The 21,627-nt window shown below is 43.1% G+C and overlaps 1 protein-coding gene across 17 annotated transcripts in view; it reads left to right on the forward strand.

Annotated features, from left to right (window-relative positions):
• Positions 1-13,615: 13,615 nt before the first annotated feature.
• The window catches only part of SIRT5 (sirtuin 5), a 35,938-nt gene continuing 27,926 nt past the window's right edge, over positions 13,616-21,627 (forward strand). For 2 of the 17 annotated variants that reach the window (XR_003521670.1, XR_003521671.1), the window contains exons 1-2: positions 13,759-14,024; positions 21,048-21,100. The gene's annotated coding sequence lies outside the window, so the exon portion shown is untranslated. Of the gene's footprint in view, positions 13,662-13,718; positions 14,025-14,054; positions 14,259-16,511; positions 16,629-17,021; positions 17,133-21,047; positions 21,101-21,627 lie in introns of those variants that run through there. The other 15 variants (XM_027603503.1, XM_027603502.1, XM_027603504.1 and 12 more) reach the window with 15 other exon arrangements.

The following is a 21,627-nucleotide window of genomic DNA, read 5'->3' on the forward strand; positions in this document are numbered from 1 at the left end:
CAACCCCTCTGGAAAACAGTATGGAGGTTCCTCAAACAGTTGAAAATAGAGCTACCCTATGATCCAGCAATTGCACTACTGGGTATTTACCACAAAGATACAAATGTAGGGATCCGAAGGGGTACGTGCACCCCAATGTTTATAGCAGCAATGTCCACAATAGCCAAACTGTGGAAAGAGCCAAGATGTCCATCGACAGATGAATGGATAAAGAAGAAGTGGTATATATACACAATGGAATATTATGCAGCCATCAAAAGGAATGAGATCTTGCCATTTGCAACGACGTGGATGGAACTGGAGGGTGTTATGCTGAGTGAAATAAGTCAATCAGAGAAAGACATGTATCATATGACCTCACTGATATGAGGAATTCTTAATCTCAGGAAACAAACTGAGTGTTGCTGGAGTGGTGGGGGGTGGGAGTGATGGGGTGGCTGGGTGATAGACATTGGGTAGAGTATGTGCTATGGTGAGCACTGTGAATTGTGCAAGACTGTTGAATCACAGATCTGTACTTCTGAAACAAATAATGCAATATATGTTAAGAAAAAAGAAAAAGAAGAAGATAGCAGGAGGGGAAGAATGAAGGGGAGTAAGTCGGAGGGGGAGATGAACCATGAGAGACGATGGACTCTGAAAAACAAAGTGAGGGTTCTAGAGGGGAGGAGGGCAGGGGGATGGGTTAGCCTGGTGGTGGGTATTAAAGAGGGCACATTCTGCATGGAGCACTGGGTGTTATGCACAAACAATGAATCATGGAACACTACATCAAAAACTAATGATGTAATATATGATGATTAACATAACAATAAAAAAATTTAAAAAAAGAAATGCAGCTGAGTTTTGCATATTGATTTTGTATCCTGCAACTTTACTGAATACATTTATCTGTTATTTTGATAGTCTTTAGGGTTTTCTGTATACAATATCATTTTATCTATAAATAGAGACAGATTTACTTCTTTCATTCTGATTTGGATGCCTTTTATTTTTCTTGCCTAATTGTTCTGGCTAAGACTTCCAGTACTATGTTGAATAAAAGTGGCGTGGGTGAGCATCCTTATCTTGTTCCTGATCTTAGAGGAAAAGCTTTCAACTTTTCACTGGTGACTATGATGTTAGCAATGGGCTTGTCATATATGGCCTTTATGATATTGAGGTGTGTTCCCTCTATACCCACTTTATTGAGAATTTTATCATGAATGGACATTGAATTTTGTCAAATGTTTTTTCTGCATTTATTGAGATGGTCATATGATTTTTATCCTCATTTTGCTAATGTGGTATATCACATTGATTGACTTGTGGATGTTGAACCATCCTTGCATCCTTGGAATAAATCTCACTTGATGATGGTATGTGATCCTTTGAACGTGTCATTGAATTCAGTGTGCTAATATTTTTTTAAGATTTTTGCATTTATGTTCATTAGGGATATCGGCCAGTAATTTCTTTTCCTACAGTGTCCTTTTCTAGTTTCACTATCAGCATAATGCTGGCCTGATAAAATGAATTTGGGGGTATTTCCTCCTCTTCTATTTTTTGGAAGCACATGAGGATTGGTATTAATTCCCTTTTTAAAAAATTTTTTTATTTATTCATTTGAGAGACACAGAGAGAGCATGAGCATGGGGAGGAGCAGAGGGAGAGGGAGAGGGACAAGCAGACTCCCTGCTGAACAGGGAGCCCAATGTGGGGCCCAATCCCAGGACCCTGAGATCTTGACCTGAGCTGAAGTCAGACACTTAACCGACTGAGCCACTCAGGTGCCCCATGGATTGGTATTAATTCTTTATTTTTTTTATTTTTTATTTTTTTAAATATTTTATTTATTTATTCATGAGAGACAGAGGGGGAGAGAGAGGGAGAGAGAGAGAGAGAGAGAGAAGCAGCCTCCCAAGGAGCAGGGAGCCCGATGCGGGACTCGATCTCAGGACCCTGGGATCATGACCTGAGCCAAAGGTAGACGCTTAACCATCTGAGCCACCCAGGCGCCCTGGTATTAATTCTTTAAATGTTTCATAGAATGTACCAGTGAATATAACCATCTGGTCCTAAACTTTTTTTTTTTTTCATTTATTTTTACTCTGATCTATGGTATTTCCTTCTTTCTACTACCTCTGGGCTTAGTTTGTTCTTCTTGTTCCTTCAGGTATAAAATTAGGTTGTTTATTTGTGATCTTTCCTGTTTCTTTTTTTTTTTAAGATTTTATTTATTTATTCATGAGAGACAGAGAGAGAGCAAAACAGAGGCAGAGGGAGCAGCAGGCTCCCCACTGAGCAGGGAGCCCGATGCGGGACTCGATCCCAGGACTCTGGGATCATGACTTGAGCCAAAGGCGGACACTTAACCATCTGAGCCACCCAGGCACCCATCTTTCCTGGATCTTAATATAAGCATTTAGTGGTATGAACTCCCCTCCGCTACTTAGAGCTGCTTATACTACATCCCATAAATTTTGGTATGTTATGTTTTCATTTTCCTTTGTCTCAAGACTTTTTTTTAAAATTTCTCTTCTGATTTTTCTTTGATCCATTGGTTGTTTAATAGCATGTTGCTTAATCACCACATATTTGTGAATTTTCCAGTTTTCTTCTTATAATTGATTTTAGTTTCATATCATTGTGGTCAGAAAAAAAAAATGCTTGGTATGTTTTCAGTCTTCTTCAACTTACTGAGACTTGTTTTGTGGCCTATTGTAAGATCTATTGTGGAGAATGTTCCATGGACTTGAGAAGATTATGTATTCTGCTGCTTTTGAGTGGAATGTTCTGTACAAGACTGTTAAGTCCATCTGGACTAATTTGTCATTTAAGTCCCATGCTTCCTTATTGATTTTCTATCTGGATGAAGAAAGTAGGATATTAAGGTCCTCTGTTATTATTGTTTTTTTGGTCTATTTCTCCCTTAAGGTCAGTCCCTTTGCTTTATATAGTTAGGTACTCCTATATTGGGTGCATTAGTGTTTACAAATGTTATATCCTCTTGTTGGATTGACACCTCTGTCAAGGACATATAATGTCCTTCTTTGTCTCCTATTACAGTCTTTGGCTTAAAGTCTATTTTGTCTGATATAAATATAGCTGCTCCAGCTTTCTTTTGGCCTCCATTCGCGTGGAACAGCATTTTCCATCCCTCACTTTCAGTCTGTATATGTCCTTAAAGCTAAAGGGAGTCTCTTAAAGGCAGCATATAGTTAGTTGGGTCTTGTTTGTTTGTTTGTTTGTTTGTTTTAGTCTATTCATCCACTCTATGTCTTTTGATTGGGGAATTTAGTCCATTTATACTTAAAGTAATTGTTGATTGGTATGGACTTATTACCATTTTATTAAGTGTTTTCTGGCTGTTTTGTTCCTTTCTTCTTTTCTTGCTCTCTTCCTTTGTGATAAGATGCTTTTCTGTGGTATGCTTAGATTCCTTTCTAAAAAGAAAGGAATATCTTGTATCTTGTATATTTGCTGTATGTTTTTCCTTTGTGGTTGCCAGAGGCTTACATAAAGCAACTTACATTTATAACAGTCTATTTTAAGTGAATAACAACTTGTTCAAATGTATTCTAGAGCTCTACATTTTTACTTTCTTCCTCCCTCCCCATGTTTTATGATCTCTTTATCTTACCTAAATTATTGTAGTTATGGTTATTTATCTAATACGTTTTTAAATAAAATCATTTCTCTTTTCTTTTCTTTATTATTATTATTATTATTATCAGAGAGAGAGAGAGAGAGAGCGTGCATGCATATGGGAGGCAGGAGAGGCAGAGGGAGAGGGACAGAGAGAATTCCAAACAGGCTCCACACCCATCGCGGAGCCCGGTGGTGCCCGATGTGGGGCTCAATCCCACAACCGTGAGATCATAACTTGAGTTGAAATCAAGAGTTGGACGCTTAACTGACTGAGCCACCGAGGTGCTCCAGTAAAATCATTTTTCTAATTAAACTAGCCAGAATTGGTTTCTGTGGCTTGCAATTAAGAAACAGACCACTATTCTTCTATAACTGCAATTATAGGTCCCCAGACCTCACCAGCTGAGGGTACAAATAAGGTCACTTTACTACTTAGACACTTATTTTGTTAGTTAAATAGCCCACACCCCTGTATAACTACAGTGTCCCAGGGTTGTTGTTTTTTCAAAGTGTTTGTTGTTTGTCTTCTTTTTTATATTTGTAGATATCTCCAAGCTCCTTCATGCCACTGCTCATTTCAGCAAGACGAGTCAGCCCCACCCACCACTTAATAGTCTACTTATTGTTCACATGTCATTTCTCCCATGTAATGGGAGTCACAGTCCTTGGATTGTTCACATGTCATTTCTCCCATGTAATGCGTAATGACTTTTGAACACGGCTCTTCTTGGCTTACATTCTTAGAGGCCTCCAGGAAAGACCCTTAGCCCCAGGCATCACAGAGTTTAATGAGCTGAATGCTTTAATTTTACACAAGCTCGTCCCTCTTTAGAGCACCTATTTCTCAAGGGGAAGGGGCTGAGGCAGGCTCATGTAATGTCCACTGTGCTCTACCTGAAACCATTGCTCTCCTCCAAACCTTAGTCTTGTTGCTGAGTCCTGCTCAGCATGCCTGAGTTTTTCTTCCCTTAGAATGAATTCACTCTCAGGCACCTGGGTGGCTCAGTTGGTTAAGCGTCTGCCTTTGGCTCAGGTCATGATCCCAGAGTCCTAGGATCGAGTCCCACATCGGGCTCTCTGCACAGCAGGGAGTCTGCTTCTCCCTCTCTCTCAAATAAATAAAATCTTAAAAAAAAAATGAATTCACTCTCAGAAGCTCTGCATTTATTGCTCTTCCTTCTTTTGAGCTCCCATTCCCCTGCCAGTTCACCAGATATGACTTTCTTGGTACTCCACTCTACCATGCACATCCATTACGGAGCGCATGAAGCAAATGCAAAGGACTCGGGAACTGGGTGAAGCCTGGGTGCATGGGAAGTCCCAAGAGTGACAATTACTTGCTTCTTACCCTCTGCCTAACTTTCCTTCTCTGTGTCCAAAAATATCAGAGGAACCCCTCTTTAACCCAGTCCAGTTGAACACCTTGTCCCCTGCCTTAGTGATTCCCAGCTGAGCTTGGAGGTGAGAGGCTATCTGTCCTACCAAATCCCTACAGATTCTAAGTTATTTCTCTTGATTTGGGCCCTTCCCATTTTCTCTCTGCCATTGATACGTGTATTTCTTGTCTATCTCCATGTAACAAATGAACCCAAAACAGTGGCTTAATACAAACATTTATTGTCTCACAGTTTCTATACGTCCCGAATACAGGAACAGCTCAGCATGAAGATCCACAAGCTCCAGCCAAGTCTTCACATAATAGCAGCTCTAGCTGACCTCTTAGCTGGGAGATTGGAGCCAGAACCACAGAACTAAGCTGCTGCCAAATTCCCGACCTACAGAAACTGTGAGATAATAAGTGCTTATTGTAAAATCATGCATCTTTGTAATCAATCTCTTACTCCACCCCAGTCCTCTGGCACCTGATCTAGTGTCTTATGCCTACAGTTTTCCTATTCCAGAGTATGATATCAATAGAACCATACAGTAAGTAGCCTTTTGAGTTTGGCTTTTTTTTCCCCCCCTTTACATAATGCTTTCGAGATTCCTCCCTATGGTTGCATAAGTTATTCATTTGCTCCTTTTTATTGCTGAGGAGTATCTCCTTGTAAGGCTGTACCACAGTTTGTTTATCCATTCACAGTTGATGGATATTTGGGTTGTTTCCAGGTTTTAGTGATTAAAAATACAGCTGCTATAAACATTAGCCTTGAGGTACTTCTGTGGACTTATGTTTCCATTTCTCTTGAAATACCCAGGAGTAAGATCAAAATGGATCACAGATCTAAATGCAAAGCCCAAACCTACTAAACTTCTACGGCAACATTTTTCAATAGAACTTTCTGTAATGATGAAAATGTTTTATTATCCTGTAACGTTCAATATAATAGCCAGTAGCCACATGCGGCTATTAAGCCCTTGAAATGTGACTAATGTGGCTAAGAAATGGAATTGTTAATTTTATTTAATTACATTTTTATTAATTCAAATTTAAGTAGCCACATTTGACTCGTGGTTACCATATACGACAAGGCACTTCTAGAGGAAAACACAGAAGAAAATCTTTGTGATTTCTCTTTAGGCAAAGATTACTTAGGGCACAAAAATCAAATCATAAGTCATGTATTTTTTTTTATAAACTGGACTTCATCAGAACTTAAAAACCTCTGTTCCTTGAAAGAGGCCTGTAAGAAAATGAAGAGACAAGTAACAGAGAAAATATTTGCAAAACAAATACCTGGCTAAGGAAATTCACAGTTTAATAATAAGAAAACAACCCAATTAAAAAAAATAGGCAAAATATTTGAACAGACACTTCACCCAACAGATTAAGATAGCAAATAAGGACATGGAAAAATGCTCAGCATAGTTATTCATTAGAGAAATGGAAATTATCACCCTGTAATACACCTTATACTTAATAGAATGCCTTTTTTAAAAATGATTTTATTTATTTGAGAGAGAGAAAAAGAGAAGCAAACTACAGAGAAAGATTTAAAAGATGCCTTTTTTTAGTTGACATATAGTTAACATACAATATTATATTAATTTCAGGTGACAACGTATTGATTCAACAGTTATATACACATTGCAGTGCTCACCACGATAAGTCTAATTACCATCTGTTACCATACAGGGTTATTACAATATTATTATTATTATTATTATTTTAAATACAATCTTTTTTTAAAGATTTTATTTATTTTTTTTTGAGAGAGCGAATGCGGGCGCATGAGTTGGGGGAGGGGCAGAGAGAGAAGCAGACTCCCCGATGAGCAGGGAGCCCCATGCGGACACTCGATCCCAGTTCCCTGGGATCATGACCTGAGCCGAAGGCAGACACTTAACCGACTGAGCCACCCAGGCGCCCTATCTATCTATCTAGATAGATAATCACATCTTCTTTATCCATTCATCTATCAATGGACGCTTGGGTTGCTTCCATATCTTGACTATTGTAAATAATGCTGCAATAAACATAAGGGTGCATATGTGTTTTTAAATTAATTCTATACTTTTTTTGAGTAGGAAAACTCAACATCATAAATTTGTCAATTCCCCCTAAATTAGTTTATAAATTTAACTTGATCTCTTAAAAAATACCAATAGAGGGGCGCCTGGGTGGCTCAGTGGGGTAAGCATCTACCTTTGGCTCAGGTCATGATCCCAGGGTCCTGGGATCGAGTCCCGCATCTGGCTCCTTGCTCAGCAGGGAGCCTCCTTCTCTCTCTGCTGCTCCACCTGCTTGTGCTCTCTCTCTCTCTGTCAAATAAATAAATAAATAAAATCTTTTTAAAAAATACCAAGACAACTTGGCTTTTAGGCATGGGCAGGTTTTTCTAAAATCCATAGGGAGGCCATCAAGGACAATTGTGAAAGGAATGGTGAGGGAAGCTTCCAGTTAGGTGCTGTAGAATGAAGAGCTCTTTACTCTTCATTTCCCCCTGAGACCGCTCCAAGATGGCAGTAAAGGAAAAACAAAACAAGAAAGAGTGTAAACTCACTCGATCAAAGAGATTTGGGGGGAAAACAGGAGATAAGAAATAGTAACAGGGCGCCTGGGTGGCTCAGTTGGTTAAGCGACTGCCTTCGGCTCAGGTCATGATCCTGGAGTCCCGGGATCGAGTCCCACATCGGGCTCCCTGCTCGGCGGGGAGTCTGCTTCTCCCTCTGACCCTCCCCCCTCTCATGTGCTCTCTCTCTCTCTCATTCTCTCTCTCTCAAATAAATAAATAAAAAATCTTTAAAAAAAAAAAGAAATAGTAACAAATTTGGGAGCAATGGGAAGATGCTGGAGGAATAGATGACTGGACCTGAGAAAGCTGCATGCAGACGTCTGCCCAAGGCTTGCAGCCGGGAAGAAAGCTGATTTACTGGTTCATGCCACAGGCTCTGGAGGGCTTAGGAATTTGAGGTACCAGGGAGCAGGAAAGGTGGGGCTAAATGTTGGGACTGAAACCAGGGGGACTGATTGAAAGTTTGTAAAAGGAACCATCCCGAACATCTCTCCCCTCCCCGCTCTCCTCTTTGGTCTCTTTCCCACCCTCCCCCCTCCTACCCCTTGCACAAGGCAAAAGGTTTATTCTTTGGAAAAATTGCACCAGACTTGGGGAGAACTCAAGGATTCTAAGCAGAACCGGGGGGGGGGGGGGTACTGTACTAAAAAAAAAAAGAGAAAACAAGAGAGGATTCAGAGAAAGGATTCTGAAATTTTAATATTCTAAATATTAAGTCCTCCCCCTCCCCCTGCACCCCAAGCATTCTTACACAATCCAGCAAAAATCTCTGGCAGGTAGGAAAATATCCTCTACCAGCCGGATGCTATATAAGTCTTCTTTAAAAGACCCAAAGACCTCAGAGATGGACATTTTTGTCCCCTGCGCCCCCAAGTGAACTAGCTCTGTCCTTATCCAGTGGCCCTACAGTGAGGTCCAATGGTGGACACGTCTTCCTCCTCCCACACCTTAAGTATCTGATCACATTTTTAGAGTCTTATTTATGAACAGATAGTCAAGGATCACCAGATATTTGAGGAAAGTCTTCAACATGAAAGACAGACCAAAACAGAGAAAAGCAAGTCAGGAAAAATAGTACAGTGTAAGGAGCAGATGAAAAGAAAACATACACCACACACACACACACACACACACACACACACACACTAATCATGGATGTATCAAGGTACTAATTGCAAGGTTTCTGGTTGTCTCAAGCTTTTGGCTAAGTTCAGAAGGTCGAGGACAAAGTAGCTAACAAACACCCCCACCTTTTCAAAGAGAGGTGCTAGACCATTCACGTGTAGAGGGGCACAGTGGCCAACAGCCTGGGTGCAGGTGCTAGAATGTCTGGGTCCAAATCTTGACTCTGCCCTTACTAGCTTGTGATCTTGGGCAGATCAGCTGACTTTTTTGTGCTTTGGTTTCCTTATCTGTAAAAAGAAGATAATCAAAGCACCCACTGACGGGGTCATCGTGAGGATTCAAGGAGTTCATAATCCATGCGAAGTGTTCAGAACAGAGGCTGGTACTTGACGGAAAGCTCGGTGAATGTCAGCTTTTGTTACTGTTATGCATCATCAGCCCCTTACCCACCCTCAGGCGTATAGAAGGAAAGGCATTATTTGGGTATAGTTGTTAAAATGTAGGTGTCTTTCCTGTACCATCATGGGGGAGCACAGGGGAGTCTGTCCTCACCTCCAGCCAACTGAGGACGGCGCTTCAGTAAGCACCCAGAGAGCTTGACCTGTGTGCCCTGTTGCTGGACAGATTTGGGACTGATACTCGGTATATTCCTGAGAAAGCCCGAAGGTGAGAAGATGGGACTAGACAGGCTTGAGGTGGCACAACAAAGAGGGTTGTGCAGGAATGCCTTCATTTCTAGGGCTTGGCAGGGAAAGGATTTATACACATTTTTCATGGGCTGGATATGGCCCCATGGAAGGGGAGTTGGCTGGTGGTTTTCTTGGAAAGGGTCCTGTTTCGTGGGCTTTCTGCCAGGGGAGAGATGGCCTCAGCCAGCAGAGGTTCAAGCCTGCCAAGAGGCAGAAACTGAGGGGGCCTTGATTACGTCAGGGGAACTTTGGCTAAATGAACCCCCCACACTCTACAGTCTCCCGCAAAAGGAAGAATGGGCATCTGGACGCTGCTGGGACTTTGATCCTTATCCTTGAAGTATCTGGAGACCAAGGAGCAGGGTAAAGGGGAGAGATGTCCTCGAGCCTGGACCTTCCCCACCTAACCCACTCCTCCCGCTTCTCAATAAGTGGGAACAGTTGTCTGTTCAGTAGGAAGCACTTGTAAGTGTGGAGAACAGGGATACCTGATCTCAGGTAGAGGGAGGCACGAAAGGAGAACTACCTCTGCAGATCAAGGCGGAAGTGAAAAGACCCAACTGGGAAATTCCCTTTGAGTGGGGCCACTGGGACACACTGCCATTCTTCCAATGGCTTTAAAAAGATAAAAGGTATTGCATCCACAAAACAAAACACAAACAAAAAAAGTACAGTTTTTAAACATGGAAAGAAAGAACAGGGCTCTTGGATGTGTTAACCTTAAAAACAAAACAGTTATTTTACCAGCAAAAATGGGTTTATTCAGGAGTAGAAGCAGAGAATTGCAATTCAGGACACGCAAGCTGCCGCCAAACCACAGGCAAGTCCAACAAAAGGGAGGGGGAGAAAACATTATTTTATGGAGAAGGAAGAAGCTGGGAATGATTATTCTGAACGAAAGTCCATAGGACAAAAGCAAGAGTTCAGGGTGATGAAATGTTCTCAATGGCTGGGTTGCAGGGCCAGTGGATTTCTTGTAGGAGATGCAATGTACACCTTTTCCTTGTTGGGGCTGGTAATTGATGACTATTGGCCATCCTTCTGTTGGGGCCTGACATTGACAACACTTCCTGTAGTTGATGTTGAGTGGTAAGGCTCTCCCTTCTATCCTCTGGACTCTACTTTAGTGAGGTTTCCTTTTATTAATAATCACATACATAAAGAATAAGGGTACCGACTCCCCTACACCCCGCCAATCCAACTACCAAAAGATTGAGTCCTCACTGCTCCAGATTGCTGTCTGATGTAGCCTTTCCCTATGACCTAGCTTCCCTCACCGCAGAGCATGCAAACTCCTACACCCCCCATTTCCTATCTTCCACCGCTCACAGCTCAGTTATTTGTGTTAATTTTATTTCTTAAGCTTGAGCTGTGTGCATTGTTGCTGTATCATATGAGCCCATATTATGTGCAAATGGGCCAACCAGCTAACAGAGGAGAGAGCCACAGCCTTTGGATGCTGTGTGTGCCAGATCCCTCTTAGGACAGGGTCATTCTTGGTGTTAACCAGTCCTCTAGCCTCATACTGAATCCTGAAGAACCTGGGCAGAGACGGCCTTGGTCTCTTGTTTCATGAAGGGCCCAAGATGCATGGGGCTGGTGGACTGGGGGCATGGGGCTGAATCTTGCCTTGGTGTGTTATTGTGGAAACAGGCTGGAGCTGGGAGATGGCAGATAGGAGAATCTAGTGGGCCTGGGATTTTGCACAATTTCTCGATTGTGTGTATATCTCCTCTAGGTTTGCATTCTTGATGTCTATTTTCTTGCTGTTCTCCCTCAGTATTGAGTAAAACCCTTGGGAAGTGTTAGCCTTCTTCTAAGTATGTCAAAATCAGTCAATCAGTAAAGGACACCCAGCCTAGATGTTTACGTCCCCATTTGCATTTGTACCGGGGGCTTAAAGAGGGCAGTCTACCCCTGAGGGGCAGCACGATAATCAGCAAAGTGAGTGACTCTGAGAGGATAAAAAAGTCAGGTTTGGGAGATTTTCTTCCCAGAGGTAAAGTTTGGCATGTCTGAATCTCACCAGAGGGAGGGAGGCAATAAGCAGTACCTCCCAGCATATGTGCTCCTCAACTCCTATATCACCTTCTTGGTTATGCCAGGAAAACCTCTGTCAACAGGGTGAGTTATGGATAAACTGCTTTTGCTTGTTTATTTTTGGTTTGTTTTGTGTTGCTAGAGACTCATAAGCAACATAAGAAAAAAAGAAATTTACTTCTTCATTTTGGTAAAGATAGCCAAGCCATTATCCTCTGAATTCTAGGCTGCTTTCCTTCGAGGTTGCTCATTTATTCATGTAACATATATTAAATGCTTTAATAAATTGGGTATCCACTGTCAGGCACTGTGAGGGACTGGAAATTCCCTGGTGAGCAACCAGAGACTAAAAGGTCATCTTCAGGGAAGCTTACAGCCTGGTGGGAGAGAGAAAATGTAATCAAATAAACAGAAATACATTTGAAGTCTTCCCTGGGATAGCTGCTCTGCTGTTGTTGGATCCTGTATCAGGAACAAGGGATCTCACCTAATGGGGGGTTAGGGAGAGCTGGGGTCAAAGAAAGTTTCCTTGAGGAAGGGACAAGTGAGCTGAGACCGGAAGGATGAAAGGAGTTACTCTGGAGGGAATGGGGAAAGAACGTTCCAGGAAGAGGGGACAGTCGCTGTTTTGGAAGAACAAGGCCATCAAGAAATTAAGCTGGAGTTGCTTGAAAGATGGAGAGGCGGGTGGCTGATGCTTCAAGAGGAAGGGTCAGCTGTTCCAAGCCTGGAAGAAGGGAATGGAGTGGAGGGGTGGTGTGGCAGGGAGTTGTAGGTAGTAGACTCTGGGACCTTGATGAAATGCCATGCCTCAGAGGTGGCTGAACTTGTGGGTGGTGGCAAAGGGCTACATGTCGGGCCTTCAGACCAGGGAAGGTTGTAGTGAGGGGCACTGGGCCCCCCCAACTCTCCCTGCACTCCAGTGTCTGAATGAAGGGAAAGATGAACACCTCATGACTAATCTCTCATGCACAAAAAGCAGTCGACCAGCACCTTAATGAGAGGCAGTAGATGTGGTAGCCTGGATCTTTTCGTCTGGAGCCAAATCACTTAGGTTCAAATCCTAGCTCTATCAACAGCTTTTCTGCCCTGGACAGTTACTTGACCTCCCGGGGCTTCAGTTTCCCCACCTGTAAAGTGGGGATTACAGTACCACTTTTATCAAGTGGTGGGGAAGATTTAAATTGGCTAAGTGTGTTAAGTTCTTAAAAGTGTCCATCACAATGTCTGTGCCATATATATGTTAGGGAAAAGTCAGCCAGATGTGAGGCCCTCCTCCAATAGCTTTTTTTTTAAAGATTCTATTCATTCATTCATGTATTTATTTGAGAGAGAGAGACAGCAAGAGAGGGAACACAAGCGGGCGGGGGGGGGGGGCGGGGGCGGAATGGGAGAGGGATGCGGGGGTTCCGTCCCACGACCCTGGGATCATGACCTGAGCTGAAGGCAGATATCTAAGGACTGAGCCACACAGGTGTCCCCCCCCTCCAATATCTTTGGACTCCCCAACTCCCTGAGGGGCTGGTACAGCCTACAGGAACAAGAGGGGTTTCCAAAGTGGGCTGAATTTCCAGCCAAACTAGGAAGTGGTTGAGGTTTGAGACGGGAAAACAAATGTTGAGGTAACATTTTTTGTTCCCAAATTCTCGGAGCATCTCCCGTTCAGATCCATCAGCATGCCCACGAGCAATTCCACTGTAGGAAAAGTAGTGCAGGTGGCAAGCCTGAATCAAAACTGAGAAAGAGCAATTTTAAGGGGAATGAGACACGTGGAGCCACATGGGTCACCGAGACCTAGAGACCCTCAGACTCTTCCCTTCGGACACGCAGGTAAAGATCACAGTGGGGACGCCTGGGAACCCAACGAACCATCACCGGAAATAGCGTTTCAGGGAGAGCTGCCCCAACATTTGAAATGCTCTGTCCTTAAGTTGTGTAAGCCAGCTGCGGGCTCAAACAGAAAAGCACGACATATGAGGGATGCTCACAAAGACGCAGCAAGACACCGTCCCCTGCCCCGCTCCGCTGGCCCGCAAAGCAACCGTCGCTGGGGCACAGACAGGAGCCAGGAGCGGGGGGGTGGCCCGCGGGGTTCGCCAGCGCCGCCACGCTGGGTCTCCGGCAGGGGCCGCTGCAGCGGGGCAGGCGGGCCGGCCCGCCCCTCCCCCTGCGGCCCGGCCCGCCCCCGCGCCAGGGCCGCCGCCGTTCCCGCCTCCTGCAGGTGCGTCTCTCGCGGCCCGAGGGCCCGGCGGCCTTCCTCGGCTCCAGCCCGGGGCGCCCGGCTCAGCACGCGCACCGTCCGCGACTGGGACCTCCGCGGGACGGGACGGGACGGGGCAGGGGCGGTGCCGGCCGGCGCATGCGCGCTCCCCCCTTCCTGAGTCCTTGACGGGCGGGAGAGCGAGGGGGAGGGGAGCGCACCCCGCTTCTGCGGGAAGAGCTCCCCCCTCCGGAGGGCTGGGCAGCGGCACGTGCGGAGCCCCGAGCCCCGGTCTTGTCCGGGCATAGCCTGCGGGGCAGCTGCCGCCCGAGAGACGAGGGAGGGGGCAGGAAGCGAGGTTCCAAAGTCACGCGGCCGGAGCAGGTGGGCCTCGTAGGCCGCTGTGAAGGGGGAGCCGCGGGAGGGCTCTGAGCGGAGCGTCCCGTCTCAGTGGAGCCAGTGTGGCCACTGGCAGCAGCCCGAGTGGCTGATGATGGTGGCCGGGCTGGTGGCTGCGGGCGTGGGAGGAGGGGCCGGAGCAGGGACGGAGTGGAAAGGTGCAGCCCTCAGAACTTGCGGACCAGCCGGGCTGTGGAGTGTGAGCCGTGAAAGGGAGAGGTCAGGTTCAAGAAGATGCCTAAGGCTTTGCGGGGAGAAGGTGTGGGGAAGGTTCCGAAGCTCAGGTGGGGCTGTGTGAGGTGGGAGCCGTTTGTTGGACATTGGAGGGGGCATGCAGTCTGGAACCCTGGGAGGATGGGAGACCCAGAGAGGTAGGAGGAAAACCTGGAAAGCGCGGTGTTGGGGAACCAGAAGAAGCGAATGTTTGCTGGAGAGGTGATCAAGGGGGTCAGAGGCTGGACATGGCCAAGAAGGAGGATCCAGACGACCATTGGGTTTAGCAAGGTGGATAGAGGTCTCTGGTAGCCTTGACAAGAGCAGTTGGTAGAGGGGAGAGAGGGAATGAGTGTGTCCGTGTTCATGGCAGGGGACTGGTACATTGCGCTTACTTAGCTCAGAGGGGTTAAAAAGGTATTTGTGTAAGTTTTTGCAGTTCCTATTTTAAATCACTGTTTTTCCTAAAGTTTTTTTTTTTAATCTCGAATTCCTGATATAACCTTTCATTTACTATATTTTTCAGAATTGGTAGGGTGCCACAGGGAACATAGACATTTTTCTTTTTCTCTAATTCAGTAGGTGATTTCAAAAGTCTGGTTAAACAGGGGACTGCCATTCACCCAGAGTAAGCTCCTGTGTTTGGGGGAACCAGCCCTACACCCAGAAAGCTCCCAATGACTGTTTGCTGAATGAGTTTATTTTCTCCCCTGTCGTCTGTCTGCCCACCCTGAAGATAAAAGGCAGAGTAATGGAATGATCCACTGAATCAGCACAGTGGTGGCCTGTGCTGCTAGAGAAATTTGCTTTTCCTCTTGAACAGGACTGTAAGCTTGTGGAAGGTAGAACCACGGCTCACCCTGACCCCCCAGAAAAGCAAATAAATGTTGGCACAGGAGATGCTTCCAGTAAATACTTTGTGGGAGCATCTGAAAATAGTCTTATGTTCTGAGCATTTCTGATCTAGGAGTACATTTCAGGTGGCACTGTTCAAAAACATGTCAATGTTTTGTATTGATTTTATTTTATTACTTTTTAAAGATTTTATTTATTTGAGAGAGAGCACCCAGAGGGAGAGTGAGGGGAGGGAGAAACAGACTCCCTCCCATGACCTGAGCCGAAGGCAGACGCTTAACCAACTGAGCCACCCAGGTGCCCCAGATGTTTTGTATTTAATCTCTACTTTGTTTGCACATTCACTGAAAGACTTGCAGACATCTTTTAAATTAATGGAAAATTTAGCAAAACGTTTCCCACATTCTTTAAAAAAAATAATGTGAAGTGTTCACTAATAAAACAGGAAGGGGAATGGTTTCTTGAGACCAGAAATTTTCTGATTCATTACTTAAGATAGATGCGAAGAATTTAGATTCTACTAATAAATTAATAAGTTAATATGATAAAAGATTTGAAATACAAATAATATACATGTTTAGAAAGTGTTTTAATTGTATTATAGTCCACGAGTGTGTGGATACATGCATCTATATATGTATGTGTCATTAGACATAATTCACATGAGAACTAAAGCTGTTTTCCCAAGAAATACTTGGTGATTGCATTTCCTAGGCAAAGAATCTAGAAACTAGTGATTTTTGGAAATGTTGAAACATGAGCAAGTAATACTTTTTCCTACTTTATTATTTTGAGTTCAGTGTTATGGTGAAAGTAATTTTACTACTCAAGAATGAAAACTTTTGAGTAGAAAAACTTAGATGAAAAATTAGTAACATTTTACCCAGATAATACATCCTAATTTTGTCAATCATACAATTAAAAATTCCTTAATCTCATTTTTTAAAAAATTTTCTAAAGATTTTATTAACTGATTTCTATACCCAATGTGGGGCTCAAACTCAAAACCCTGGGATTCAGAGTTGCATGCTCTACCGACTAATAAGCCAGTTCGGCACCCCAATATTCTCTAATTTTTGACAACTGTTTATAATTAGCAACAAATTCAATACTCATGCTCAGAATAGAATGAAGATTTGTCTTCATTTCATAGCTATTCAGTAGAAGACCCATCACTGAGACCTTTTTGCAGAAGAACTTTAGACAAAGAGCAATATCGCTAGTTGCTTTATGTTGATGCCTCAATTTTAATTCCTTACATTCTTTAAAGTTCTTAATGACTTTTAAAACCCTACCTTCATGTCTGAGAAAAAATATGACCATTTATTCAGGAGTTATCTAGAAGTCTTTGACAGTAAGTAGGAAAGTTTGCAAACGTCTGAAAACCTACAGAAGAAGAAAAGCATTTTCTGGAACAAACTGATGTCTCCAAATTTAAGTATTAGAAAGCAGCAGTGGAATCAAACATCTTCATCTTTGAGAGAAATAACTAAAGGCATATATTAAGCTAAAAATGATAGCGTAAGTAACTTTATACTATACGTAAAAAGGTTTTGGTCAAGCTAGGCAGTATTGTGAACTTTATTTTTCCCAGTTTTTATCAAGATGTGCAGGTTTAACAATCATCATCTATGACAGTATTTTAAAGCCTCAAATGGATCTGAGATCCTCAAATGAATCTTTTCTTGGTAATTATTGACTCTGGGTGATGGAAGCATAAGAGTTCGGTTTTTGTATATGTTTAAATTTTTCCATAATTAAAAAAAATAAACTATCATAACACCTCACTTGTTCCTTACTGAGGTGTTTCAAATCATAGTTTTTCCAAATAAATTGAAGTTTGTCAAAAGCCTAAGATGCCCAGGCTGGTTGAAAATCACGCCAAGCCATTTTCCCCCCACGTCCTTTAAACAGGGCACTGGGGTGATCTTCATGATGATCCAGCATCCCCAGTGTTGCGGTCTGCAGGCTGCTCCCCAGGGTTCCAATGTGTCCAAGTCAGCCCACCTTCTCCTCCAGCAGCCGGTAAGTCAGATGCCTTTTTTGGTCTTCCCTCGGCTCTGACCTGCATTCCTTCTCTGCAGAAAGGACTCCAGGCAGCTAGAGAATCTTGTCCCTCTAGGTTGTTCTGGAAACCAGCGCTATACCATTTTTCTCTAACCTACTCTTTTTCTCAATTCCAAGCTTCTTGTCTAGTCTTTTTGATCACAGCAGAGACAAGTTATGATGAAAATTTGTCAACATGCTTCTTGTTTTTGTTTTTTTTTTTAAAGATTTTATTTATTTATTTGAGAAGGAGAGAATGAGAGACAGAGAGCACAAGAGGGAAGAGGGTCAGAGGGAGAAGCAGGCTCCCTGCCGAGCAGGGAGCCCGATGCGGGACTCGATCCCGGGACTCCAGGATCATGACCTGAGCCGAAGGCAGTCGCTTAACCAACTGAGCCACCCAAGCGCCCAACATGCTTCTTGTTTTTAAGTGAGGTTTACTGAAATACAACTTACGTGTTATGAAATTTCATTCTTCTTATTATATAGTTCCATGAGTTTTTGAAACACCACAAAATAAAGACATAGAATTTTCTTGGGGCGCCTGGGTGGCTCAGTCGTTAAGCATCTGCCTTCGGCTCAGGTCATGATCAGGGTCCTGGGATCGAGCCCCACATCGGGCTCCCTGCTCAGCTGGAGGCCTGCTTCTCCCTCTCCCACTCCCCCTGCTTGTGTTCCCTCTCTCTGTCAAATAAATAAATAAAATCTTAAAAAACAACAACAACATAGAATTTTCCACTGCTTTCAAAGAGTTCCCTGGCCCTCCCTCTCTCCCCCAACCCCCAGTCCCTGGAAGCCATGGATATGATTTCTGGATGTGATTTCTGTACCTATAATATCGTATAAATGGTCTCAAATAGTATGTAGGTTTTTTTGTTCTGGCTTCTTTGGCTTAGCATAATACTTTTCTTTATTTTTTATTACTTTGAAATAATTTTGCAACAGAAATGTTGCAAAAGAGTACACAGAGTTCCCATATACTATTTATCCAATTTCCCCAAGGTTAACATCTTACCAAACTAGAGTACAAGGATCTAAACCAGGACATTGACATTGTCACAGTATTATTTGCTAATTTTGCAGACTTCATTCAGTTTTGCCACTTCTCCCACTAGTGTCCCTTTTCGTGTCTTGAATCCAATCCAGAATGCCACAGTGCATTTCTTTGTCATGTCTCCTTGGTCTGCAACCTGGGACAAGTGCCCAGTCTTTATTTTTCATAAACTTGGTAAATTTTTTTGAAGAGTACTGGCCAATCTTGCTGTAGACTGCTTCCTCAATTGGAGTTTGTCAGATGTATTCTTAATAATTAAATTGAACTAATGCATTTTGGGGAAAAATACTACAGAAGTGATGTTTTGCCCTTCTTACTGTATCCTCTAAGGAGGTAGGTGGAGTCAGTATGTCTTATTACTGGTGATGTTAATTTTGATCATTCAGGTAAGGTAGGGTCTGCTGGGTTTTTCTTCTGTCGAGTTACTATTACATAATACTTGAAGAACTCAGCCGTGTTTTTGCATGTATTAACAGTTTTTTCTTTTCATTGTGGAATAGTATTTCATTGTATGGATGAACCACAGTTTTTTAATTTTGTTTTGTTTTGTTTTTACCCCTTTATACGTTGATGGACATTTGGTTTGCTTCCATTTTTTTCTGTCCTGGCACTATGCAATGGACCCTGGTGTTCTCCTGTTGACCATGGTGTTCACAGAACACCAACATCAGACAAGGCTCCCCCATGACCATGGTGAATCAGCACAAAAACAAGACAACTCTGTAATTAGGTCTGAACCCAGACAAAAACAACATTTTTTTAAACCACAAAAAATGACACAACATCCCCCTATACAGGCTAATAGGAGCGAGTGCTGCTTCTTGATCCCAACTCGAGCTGTGTTTCACTCACTGTACCTTTTAGGTAAGATGCACTTAGATAACGAAAGTATCCTGTCTCCTGACGGCTTGCAGTCCAGAACAAAGCCTCCCTAACCTTCCTAACACAAGCCCCGATCCTGTAATAAACCCTTTCTATCCCTGTTCCTGAGACCCTGCATGTCTTCATAGCGTGTTTCTCTCTCCTTGCAACTTGCTCAACTACAGGTGTGTCTGTGGTCTTTCGCTGGAGAACCTGGACACTGGAGACAACATTCAAACACATGTATTGAAAATCCCTGCTGTTCCTCTTGTCTCTAAACATCCTATTTCCCACCCAACCTTCAACTCTTCTTACTAATTAATTGGGAAGTCTTCCCTTTTTTTAATGCAAATGCAGATCAGTACTGTGGTTTATACTTCTATCTCCTTCCCTTTCCCTTACAAAACGCTATTGCGTCTGGCTTTCCCCCCTCAACATTATTTATTCTGGAGATGTCTGTCAAGGTTCTAGAGTCTTGGGGTGCCTGGCTGGGTCTGTTGGTAGAGCATGCAATTCTTGATTTTGGGGTTGTAAATTCAAGCCCTATGCTAGGCATAGAGCTTACGTTAAAAAAAAAAAAAGTGAAAAAATTAAAGGTTAGAGAGAATGTCTTTCTTCTCTTTTTTTTATTAAGCATGTGAGATCTGCACATTGGAATGATTTGTGGAATAAATCTGATTTGGCACTAATAGGCTTTTAAAATTTTTTTATTTATTTAATTTTTTTAAATTAAAAAAATTTTTAGTAACAGGTTTTTGAGCCTCATCTTCTAGACATTTATTTTTAACCTCTCTTGATATCCTCTGCCCTGGTGGTATCAGCCGTCACTTCTGAAGTCAGTGAGCTATCTGCTTATAAATACTGAATCAACCAGCAAACCACATTTAATCACTTTGTTCTTTTCTTTTAAAGATTTTATTTATATATTTGACAGGGAGACAGCAAGAGAGGGAACACAAGTAGAGGGAGTGGGAGAGGGAGAAGCAGGCTTCCCGTGGAGCAGGGAGCCCGATGTGGGGCTCGATCCCAGGACCCCGGGACCGTGACCTGAGCCGAAGGCAGATGCTTAACTACTGAGCCACCCAGGCGCCCCTCATTTGTTTTTTTGTTTTTTTTTTTTATTCATGAGAGACAGAGAGAGAGAGAGAGAGAGAGAGGCAGAGGGAGAAGCAGGCTCCCAAGGAGCAGGGAGCCCGATGCGGGACTCGATCCCAGGACGCTGAGATCATGACCTGAGCCGAAGGCAGACGCTCAACCATCTGAGCCACCCAGGCGCCCTCATTTGTTTTTTTTTAAATCGTAGTAAAATACACATAACCTAAAAATTTACCCTCTTAACCATTTTTAGGGCAACAGTTAATAGTGTTAAGTACATACATTCACATTGTTGCATAACCAATCTCCAGAATTCTCTTTATCTTACAAAACTGAAACCCTATGCCCAGTACTTTTATTTTTAAACTATTTTATAGTTCACATACAGGAAAATTAACCCATTTTTAGTGTAGTGTTCTATGGGTTTTGACGGACACGATCGTGTAACCACCACCGTAATCAAGATGTAGGACAATTCTGTCACCCCTGAAAATCCCCTCATGCCCCTTTATGTATTCACTGCTCCCTGCTCAGGTGACCAATATTTTCCATCCCCATAGTTTTGTCCCTTCCAGAATGTCCTATTGGTAGAATCATACACACATCCATTTTTGTCGTGCAGTGTATTGTGAATGTGCCATTGTTTATCGATCTCATCCCTCATAGATGGACAGTTAGGTTGTTTCCAGTCTCTTGCTGTTAATCACAGGGATCTAAAGAACAACTATAGATATGTCATTTGGATATGGGCAACTCTCACTGTTTTAAAATTTTCTGCACTTGGGATTGCTAGGTCAGAGGGAAAATGTACTTGTAATTTCAGTAGGTTGTCTTCCAAAGGGATTATAAAGTTTTGATAAATGTGTTATTTTTCTGTTTTCTAGATCTACAGACCTTTAATTCTGAGTCCTTCCAACAATTTACCCACCAGATAGAGGTCAGCCCTGCCAATTACCCTCTTGGTGTCATTGATCCAAATATTGTCCTTCTCTCTGTCTGTTTTTCTTTCATAAAATTCCTCAGGGATGGATCAAAATTTACTAAATGTGCTTGAAGTCACAGGTTGCTTTGACTGGATGTCCTCTCGATCTTATTTGTTGTCATACGACATGTCTCCCCTGCCTGGTTCCACTCTCAGTTAGAATTTACATTCCCATAGAAACGGTATTTTGACCAAAAGTTGAGAAGACCTACCTTTTTCTTACCTTTTCATACCTTTTAAAAAGCAGCAGAACTTGTGTTTCAAATGAATTTTCGCATCTCACCCCTTCCCAAGCCTCTAAGGCAGTGTTTCTCAAACTTGAGTTCATTCATCAGAATAGCTGGGGACAGACATGGGCCCCCACCTGCAAAGTTTCTGATTCAGTGGGTTTGGGGTAGAGCCCCTGACTTTGCATTTCTAACAGGGTCTCAGGTGCTGTTGCTGCTGGTGGTGTGGGGACAAGTGTTGGAGAACCACTGTAC

The sequence above is a fragment of the Zalophus californianus genome, chromosome 7 (genome assembly GCF_009762305.2).
Source record: "Zalophus californianus isolate mZalCal1 chromosome 7, mZalCal1.pri.v2, whole genome shotgun sequence".
In the NCBI taxonomy this organism is placed as follows: Eukaryota; Metazoa; Chordata; class Mammalia; order Carnivora; family Otariidae; genus Zalophus; species Zalophus californianus.